Here is a 10111-nt window from a genome sequence, read left to right on the forward strand (position 1 = left end):
AATGGCAGCAGTTTGTATGGGGCTCCGTCAGCAGTGAGACTGTTCTCTCACTATGTGCTGATATATCTGACCCTCACTGGCCATGTTCCTGGGGAAAAAAGTGGAACATTGAAGGAGCTGGCATTTTCTCCTGTTTAGCCTTTTGCTTACAGTAATTGATTACAGGCTTGACTTTGACTTTCATTCTGGCTTTTCTTAGTTGATACCTGGCAGCTAAGCTCTCTCCAGCTCAGATCAGCTCTTAAAACCGATATCCTTCATGAACATAGATGCAAATTCCTAACAGAATTTTAGCAAATCAAACCTTGCCATATAAAAAAAGATTATATATCATATCAAGTGAGGTTTATCTCAGGAATGCAAAGCAAGTTTAACATTTGAACATTAACAATCAAAATATTTCACTATATTAACAAAAATAACCATAGAAGGGGCGCCTGGGTGGCTCAGTCAGTTGAGCATTCAACTTCAGCTCAGGTCATGATCTCACGATTTGTGGGTTTGAGCCCCGCATCAGACTCTGTGCTGACAGCTGAGAACCTGGAGCCTGCTTCAGACTCTGAAATTCTGTGTCTCCCTCTCTCTCTGCCCCTCCCCTCCTCTCTCTCTCCCTCTCAAAAATAAATAAATATTTTAAAAAATTAAAAAAAAACCATACAACCATTTCAGAAGATGCAGAAAAAGCTTTGACAAAGTTCAATGTCCATTCCTGATTGAAAACAGTAATAACAACAACAATAGCCTGTTAGCAAACCAGGAATAGAAGGGGAACTTCCTCAACCAATTTAGGGAATTTATGAACAATGTAGAGCTAACATCATACTTAAATACATAAATACAAAATTCTTCCTTTCCAAGATCAGCAACAAAATTGCTGTTGTTTTTTTAAATCACACTTCTCTACAACTGGGTATTCTAGTCAGTGCAATAAGTCAAGAAAAAGAAATAAAGAACATCTAGATTAAAAAAGAAGTAAAATTGTCTTTATTCACAGATCATATCTTATGGAAAATCCTATGGACTGTACATTTATTCACATTTCCATGTCTTATGAAAAAATCCTATGGACTGTACCAAAAAGCTGCTAAAACTACTGAGTGAGCTTGCAAGGTTGCAGGTTACAAGATCAACATATAAATAGAACTGTATTGCTATATACCAGCAGTAAGCAATGTGAAACTGATTTTAAAAAATACCACTTACAATAGCATCAATAGTATCCAATATTTAGGAATAAATGTGACAAAAGATGGGTGAGAACCTACATGGAAAACTACAAAACATTGATGAGAAAGATTAAAGATGACCTATACACTGTCTTCATGGATTGGAAGACTCAAAATTTTAAAGATTTCAATTCTTCCCAAATTGACTCATAGATTCAATACAATCCAAATCTAGATTCCTTTTGGTTTCAAATAGAAGTTGATAAGCTGGTTCTAAAATTGATACGAAAATGCAAAATGACTGGAATAGCCAAACAATTTTCAAAAGAACAAAGTTGGAGGCTAAAGCTACCTGATTTTAAGACTTACTATACAACTGTGGTAATCAGGTCAATGTGGTATTGGCATAAAAATGGACAAATAAATCAATGCAACATAATAGAGAGTCCAGAAATTGACCTATACACATAGAGTCAACTGACTTTTGGCAAGGTAGCAAAGACAATTCAGTGAAGAAAGGAACTCCTTTTTTTTTTTTTTAATTTACATTTGTTTATTTCTGAGAGAAAGAGAGAGAGAGAGAGACAGACAGAGAGAGAGCAACGTACAACAGACATTAATGTAAAACCTAAAACTAAAAAAAAACTTCTAGAAGAAAATATGAGACAAAAATCTTTCTGGCCTTAGATGAGGCAAAGACTTCTTAGATACAACATCATAAACATGATTCATAAAAGAGCAAATAAAAATGTACTTGATTAGAATAAGGATAATGTTCAGAGAATGAGAAGACAAACCACAGACTGGGAGAAAATAATTGCAAATGGTATATCTGATAAAGGATTTCTATTTATCAAGAATGTACACATGGTCCCAGACTTAAGATGGCTTGACTTTCAATTTTTCCACTTTATGATGGTGTGAAAGAGATATGTATTCAGTTGAAACTATACTTTGAATTTTGAGTTTTGATTTTTTTTCTTGCTAGTGAAGATATTCCCTCATAATGCTGGGAAGTGCAGTGAGCCACAGCTTTGTCAACCGCATGATCACAAGGGTCAACGACTGATAAACTTACAACCAGTCTGTACCCATACAACCATTCTGTTTTATACTTTCAGTATGGTACTTAATAACATGAAATTCAATACTTTATTATAAAACAGTCTTTGTGCTTAATGATTTTGCTCAACTGAAGACCAATATAAGTGTTCTGAGAATGTTTAAGGTAGCTGGGCTAAATAGACTATGATCCTTTTTAAATGCATTTTCAATTTAACAATATTTTCAACTTAGGATGGGTTTATCAGAACACAACCCCATTATAAGTTGAGGAAGATCTATATAAAGAACTCTTTTAACTTAATAATAAGAAAAGCTTAATTATAAGAAAACAAACAACCCAATTAAAAAATGAGTAGAAAATTTGGACAGATGTTTCACCAAAAAAGATATATGGATGACAAACAAGCACATGACAATATGCTCAACACCATTAGTGATTAGGAAAATACAAATTAAAATTACATTACGATACCGTTACACTTTTTATTAGAATGCATAAATATAAAATGACGATTCTACCATGTGTTGGTGTGAATGTGGAACAACGAAAACTCTAATGCACTGTTGGTAAAAATGTAAAATGGAACAGCCACTAAAAACAAAAACAACTACCCAAAAAGTTCGGTAGTTGCTTAAAATGTTAAACAATACCTACTATATGATCCAGTCATCCCAATCTTGTCTATTAACACAAGAGAAGTAAAATCCTATGTTCACATAAAGACTTATACCCAAATTGTTCTTAGAGCTTTATTTTTAATAACCCCAACTGGAACAACTTAAATATCTATCAATAGGTGAAAAGGCAAGGAAATTGTGGTATATTCATATAATGGAATTCTATTCAGCAGCTTTATTTTATTATTATTATTATTTTTTTAAATTTAATTCAGCAATTTTAAAAGACTGAACTATTGATATACACAGTATACATGAATTTCAGAATAATAATGCTGAGTGAAAGAAGACAAGCAAAAAAGGGTATATAATGTATGATTTCATTTATAAAATTGTAGAAAATGCAAACTAATCTACAGTAATAGAAAACAGATCTGTAGTTGTCTTAGGATTGGTTGTGAGGACAGAGATACAGGAAGGGGCATTCTAAAGGGGCATGCATAATTGTTTAGAGTTAATGAATATTCTCATTGTCTTGGTTGTAATGGTCTCACAGATATATATTTACATCAAAACTCCCAAAAGTATACACTTTAAATATGTGTTTTTTATTGTATATAAATTATACCTCAATGAAGTTGTTAAATATATATAACAATTTTTTCATGAAAATCTTTCAGAAAAGAATTTCCTTTATCTTGAATTTCTTAAAAGAGTGGAATGAATATGACTAATACCTTCTGAGTGACTCTGGGATCATCATTATGAATTTGAATTATGATTAGACAGCCTCAAAAATGAACTCAGACAGGGGTGCCTGGGTAGCTCAGTTGGCTAAGCATATGACTCTTGGTTTTGGCTCAGGTCATGATCTCACAGTTTCATGAGTTCGAGCCCCTAGGCTGACAATGCAGAGCCTGCTTGTGATTCTCTCTCTCTCTCTCTCTCTCTCTCTCTCTCTCTCTCTCTCTCCCTGCTCCTCCCCAACTCCTGCTGTCTCTGTATCTCTCAAAAATAAATATAAAATATACATATATAATATATTATATAAATATATATTAAATATATAATATATGTATTTAATATGAAATCAAACATATATATAATGAACTCAGACAAACATAATTGACTGGGCCTGTACCTGGTCTATTCTTCATGTTCTTCTGGCACCTCTTTTCACTGTCAGCTTCCATGACCTCCTGTGAACAGCACATCCTCCTCTACACTAAAACCTTACTTAATGCACTATTGGCCTCAGGTGTGTTGCCAAACTGTTCTACAGAAAAGAGCTCACAGCCCATCTCAGCAGAGGATCTCATTCTTCACTTCCCAGTACTAAGAAGCCCTCATTCACTCAGCTTCCTTGGGTTAAACCCAAACTTCTCTCTCCTTCATTTTAAAGGTGAATCTCAGCTGGTGGGCCATGTATTGCCTTTCAAAGACTTGGCCAGCAAGAATTGTCTGTTTAGTAAATGAATGAATGAAAAATCAATTAAATAATTCTATAATCTGAGATTTGCTATCTTCTTTTTTGTCCCTATATTCGAGTTGCTGATCTTTTGATGCTATTTTTTAAAGAGCTGCTGTGTGGGATCTCATTGCTGCTTATGGTGATGGGGACTAGGGTCTGGTGTTATTCATATTACACTGTAAGCACCTAAATCATAGAGATGAAAGGAACAGCCTCATGATTAATGTGGAAATGACATGAACTTTGTTTTGTTGTCAGCTTGAGGCATAAGAAAATTGAAATAATTTTTGTTTGCCAAGCAGAGAGCTAGAGATTTTCAGATTACTTTTTCTTCTCTTCATTATCGTAAAAGTTTTAAGTTATTTCTGGCTCCTGTTTTATCATTTATTTTGAATGCACTAAGGCTTTCTCTGCAGGTTTGTTGACAGCTTCTCATTGAACTTTTCTGGAAGCAAGCATGTTAATGGCATATTTAATGTCAGTATAAGCCATTGATTTGGGTTTGTGATATTTGCTGGAACACTGTATCCTGAATAAAACATAAAAACACACTAAAATGTAACCTCAGAAACGGAATATTTAAATAGCCATGAATGAGAAAGCATAATCCAATTATTTTTTCCCCTGGAGTATACAGAATGTAGAAATTTAAATCTATTGGATCAGGACTTGATTTTAAGAAGTATTATGTTTCAGAAAAATTCCTTTTAAGAACAAATAGAGAAGATAAATGAAGACATCTGAAGAATTTCTTGCTAAAACAGCTATAAAAGGTGTAACATATATGATAGTGAAAGTCATTTATTGGCATTTGTCATTGAAATGTTGGTCTTTAGAAATGAATTGCCTTAATACAGGTAAATTTTGTGTTGCTGCTCTTCTAATAAAAATACACTGAAAAAATAAACCGTCTGAGGCTGATGGCTTATTTAATCTATTTTTTTTTTTGCATCATTGAGAATTTTGATTCTGTTATTGTAGTCATTCATTTAACTTGAGGATATGTGCTGAGAATTCTTAATTTGGTGGGAAGATGGTGGAGTAGGAGGACCCTGAGCTCTCCCTGCCCCACGTTTACACCTTAGGTATCCTCCACATCCAAGTCAATAAACCTGAGAGCGACCCAAAGACTGGCACAACAAACTCCACAACTACATATAGAGGAGAAGCTGCATCTGAAAGATTAGGAAAGTCAGAAAGGTGGAGGGAAGCCACTGGCAGGAGGGAGGGAGCTGTATGCACGGAAAAGACAGGGAAACAGGCCCTCACATCAGGGATCTGACATGGGGTAGGCTAATCCCTATAAAATTTGGCTTTAACCCGAAGGACTGGATTCTGTGAGTTTATAAAACCAGTGGGACTTGGCACCTGGAGCTTTAAAAGTCAGCTGACTCAACACTGGGTGCGCCAGGACGGTGAATGATAGCTGGGTCACCACTCCCAAAGAGAGAGCAGCCTATGTGGAGAGGCAACGTAAAATGAGAGTTTATATAACACTGGCAGGGCAAAGTGGCAAAATGGAGACAGATCTATTCATACTGATTGCAGAGCTTGGTGGGGGGGCTTCTCCATGAGGGAGCTGGCAGGCATCATTTTCTTCCCCTGCCCACCAGCATAAACACAGAACCACCTACAGGAGGTGGTGCAGCACAGACACTTGCTACATAACCAGCTAGCAGTGTGCCACTCCCACGAGTTCTCTTGTGGACTTACCCACTCCAAACTTGCTAGCCTCGGCCCTAAGCTCAGGACAAACTTCCAGCTGCCCCAGCCTGTAGTCCCCAGCCACTGTGGTGCTTTGGGGAATGTGGCATAGGACTAGTGGCCCAGCACAAATATTCTTAACACCCCTCCCCTGCTTCCAACTTCCCCAGTGGGCATGCCCTCTCAGAGCTGGCCTGCCTGGGTCCCTCTAACAACACAGAGAGTTGCCAGCATAGTTCACAACAGGCAAAGAGTCACTGAAGTGATCTGCAAAGTAACTTAGACACAGCAGTAGGGTGTACGCAACACATGTAGGATACTCTCCTGAAGTTCCAGGCTCCAGTAAACAGCGATACTGCACTACAGGGAACTCCAGGACCTCTTCTTCATAAAGTCACTACCTTCAAAAACAGAAGACATAAATGACTTTCTTAATACACAGAAAGTGATACAGAGAGGTAGACAAAATGAGGAGACAGAGAAATTTATTCCAAATGAAAGAACAGGACAAAACCATGGCCAGAGACCTAAGCAAAATGGATGTAAGTATCATGCCTGATAGAGAATTTAAAGCAATGATCATAAGGATACACACTGGACTTGAGAAAAGAATGGGAGACATGAATGAGGCCCTTAACACAGAGATAAGGAATAACATAGTAGAGATAAAGGGCCCAATAAATGAAATGAGAAACATGCTTGATGGAATGAATAGCAGGAAGGAAGAAACAGAGGGATCAATTAATGACCCAGAAGAGAGAGTAATGGAAAGTAATCAAACTGAACAAAAGAGAGAACAAAGAATTATACAAAACAAGAGTAGACTTAGGGAACTCAGTGACTCAATGAAATGTAATAACATTCACATTATAGGAGTCCCAGAAGAAGAAGAGAGAGAAATGGGGCAGAAAATTTATTTGTCCCTCATCTGAGGAAGGGAACAGATATCCAGATCCAGAAGGCACAGAGAACTTCCAAAATCAACAAAAGCTGACACACACAAAAACACACTTAAATTTGTAAAATATAGTGATAAAGAAAACATTTTAAAAGCAGAAAGACAAAAGAAGGGAGTTACAGGGGAAAACCCATAAGGCTAGCAGGAGATTTTTCAACAGAAACTTTGCAAATCAGAAAATGATGGAATGATATAGTCAAAGTGCTAAATGGGAAAAATCTGCAGCCAGGCACATTCTATCCAGCAAGGCTATCATTTGGAACAGGAGGAGAGATAAAAAGTTTCCCAGACACACAAAATCTAAAGGAGTTCATGACCACTAAACCAGTCCTAGAAGAAATATTAAGGGGGATTCTTTGAATGGGAAGGAGAGACCAAAAGTGACAATATAAAAGTAGGAAACACAAAAACAGCAAAAATGAATATCTCTCTAAAACATATACCTAAAATGTGGGTAGGAGAGAAAAGAAAGGATTCAAACTTCAATGACCATCAACTTAATATAGACTACTATTTGCAGAAGAGATTATACATAAACCTAATGGTAACTATATATCAAAAACAGTTAATAAATACGCAAAGAATAAAGAGAGACAAATTCAAGTATCTCACTAAAGAAAACCAGCAAAACATGAAAGAGAGAAAGACAAGAAAGGATCAGAGAAAATCTTCAGAAACAACCACAAAACAAGTAATAAAATGGCGATAAATACATGTCTAACAATAATTACTCTGAATGTAAATGGACTAAATGCTCCAGTCAAAGGACACAGGATGACAGAATGGATTAAAAAAAAAACAACAAAAAACCCAGGACCCATCTATATGATGCCTACAAGAGACTCATTTTAGACCTAAAGACACCTAGAGATTGAAAGTGAAGGGATGGAGAAACACCTATACTGCAAATAGAAGGCAAAAGAAAGCTGGAGTAGCAATACTTACATTAGAAAAAATAGATTTTAAGAGAAAGAATGCAACAAGAGACAAAGAAGGACACTATAACAAAGGGGCCAATCCAGCAAGAAGATATAATGACTAAATATTTATGTACTCAACAAGGAGCCCATAAATACATAAAACTTAAGAACTGTTATATCAACTAACTGATAATAATACAATAGTAGGGTATTTTAACACCTCACTTATATCAATGGACAGATCATCTAAACAGAAAATCAAGAATGAAACAATGGCTTTGAATAACACACTGAAAGAGGTGGAATTAACATATATTCAGAATGTCCCATTCTAAAACAGCAGAATATACATTCTTTTCAACTGCACATGGAACAGTCTGCAGAATAGGTCACATATTAGCCCATACAAATTTTTTCTTTTTTAAAAAATTTTTTTTAAATGTTTTATTAGTTTCTGAGAGAGAGAGAGAGACAGCGTGAGCAGGGGAGGGTCAGAGAAAGAGGGAGACACAGAATTGGAAACAGGGTCCAGGCTCTGAGCTGGTTGTCAGCACAGAGCTCGATGCGGGGCTCAAACTGATGAACAGTGAGATCATGACCTGAACCGAAGTTGGACGCTTATCCGACTGAGCCACCCAGGCGCCCCAGCCCATACAAAATTTTTCAACAAATTCAAATTGAAGTCAGACCATGCATCTTTTCTGACTATAATGCTATGAAACTAGAAGTCAACCACAAGAAAAAATCGGAAAGACCACAAATACATGAAGGTTAAATAACATGCTATGAAACAATGAATGGGTCAACCAGGAAATAAGAGAAGAAACAAAAAATCACATGGAAATAATTGAGCATGAAAACACAATGGTCCAAAATCTGTGGGATACAGCAAAAGTGGTTCTAAGAGGAAATTTATAGTAATATGGGTTTCTAATAAGAGACAAGAAAAATTTCAAATAAACAACCTAACCTTACACCTAAAGGAGTGAGAAAAAAAAGCAATAGACAAAAGTTAAAACCAGCAGAAGGAAAGAAATAATAAACATTAAAGCAGAAATAAATGATATACAAACTAAAAAAATAATAGATCAATGAAACCATGAGCTGTTCTTTGAAAAAAATCAATAAAATTGATAAAGCTCTAGCCAGACTTATCAAGAAAAAAAGAGAAAGGATTCAAATAAATAAAATCACAAATGAGAGAGGAGAAATAACAATGAACACCACAGAAATACAATTATAAGAGAATATTATGAAAAACTACACGCCAGCAAATTGGACAACCTAGAAGAAATGGATAAATTTCTAGAAACATATAAACTACCAGAACTGAGACAGGAAGAAATAGAAAATTTGAAAAGACCAATAATCAGCAAATAAATTGAATCAGAAATAAAAAACTCCCAAGAAACAGAAGATGGCTTCACAGGTGAATTCTACCAAACATTTAAAGAAGAGTTAATACCTATTCTTCTCAAACTATTCCAAAAAAAATAGAAAAGGAAGGAAAATTTCCAAATTCATTCTATGAGGCCAGTAGTACCCTGAAATCAAAATCAGATAAAGATACCACTAAAAAACAGAACTACAGGGCAATATCCCTGATTAACATAAACGGCAAAAATCCTCAATAAAATACTAGCAAATTGAATTCAACAATATATTAACTTTTAATTCATCATCGTAAAGTGGGATTTATTCATGAGTTACAAGGGTGGTTCATCATTCACAGATCAATCAGTGTGATACATCACATCAATAAGAGAAAGGATAAGAACCATATGATCATTTCAATAGATGGAGAAAAAGTATTTGGTAAAGTACAACATCCATTCATGATAAAAATCCTCAGCAAAGTAGATTTAGAGGGAAAATACTTCAATTTAATAAAGGCTGTATATGAAAAACCCACAGCTAGTATCATCCTAAGTAAGGAAAAACACCTTTCCCCCAAGGTCAGGAACAAGACAAGGATGTCCACTCATCATTTTTATTCAACATAGTATTGGAAGTCCTAGCCATAGCAATCAGACAACAAAAAGAAGTAAAATTTCAAAGTCTCCACCAAAAAACTACTAGAACTGGTAAATGAATTTAAGTAAAGTCACAGGACAAAAAAATCAAGGTACAGAAAACTGTTGCATTTCTATATGCCAAAAATGAAGTAGCAGAAAGAGAAATTAACAAAATAATCCCAGGCGCACTTGGG

This window comes from Hyaena hyaena, unplaced genomic scaffold (assembly GCF_003009895.1).
Source record: "Hyaena hyaena isolate Hyena2069 unplaced genomic scaffold, ASM300989v1 scaffold_205, whole genome shotgun sequence".
NCBI lineage: Eukaryota > Metazoa > Chordata > Mammalia > Carnivora > Hyaenidae > Hyaena > Hyaena hyaena.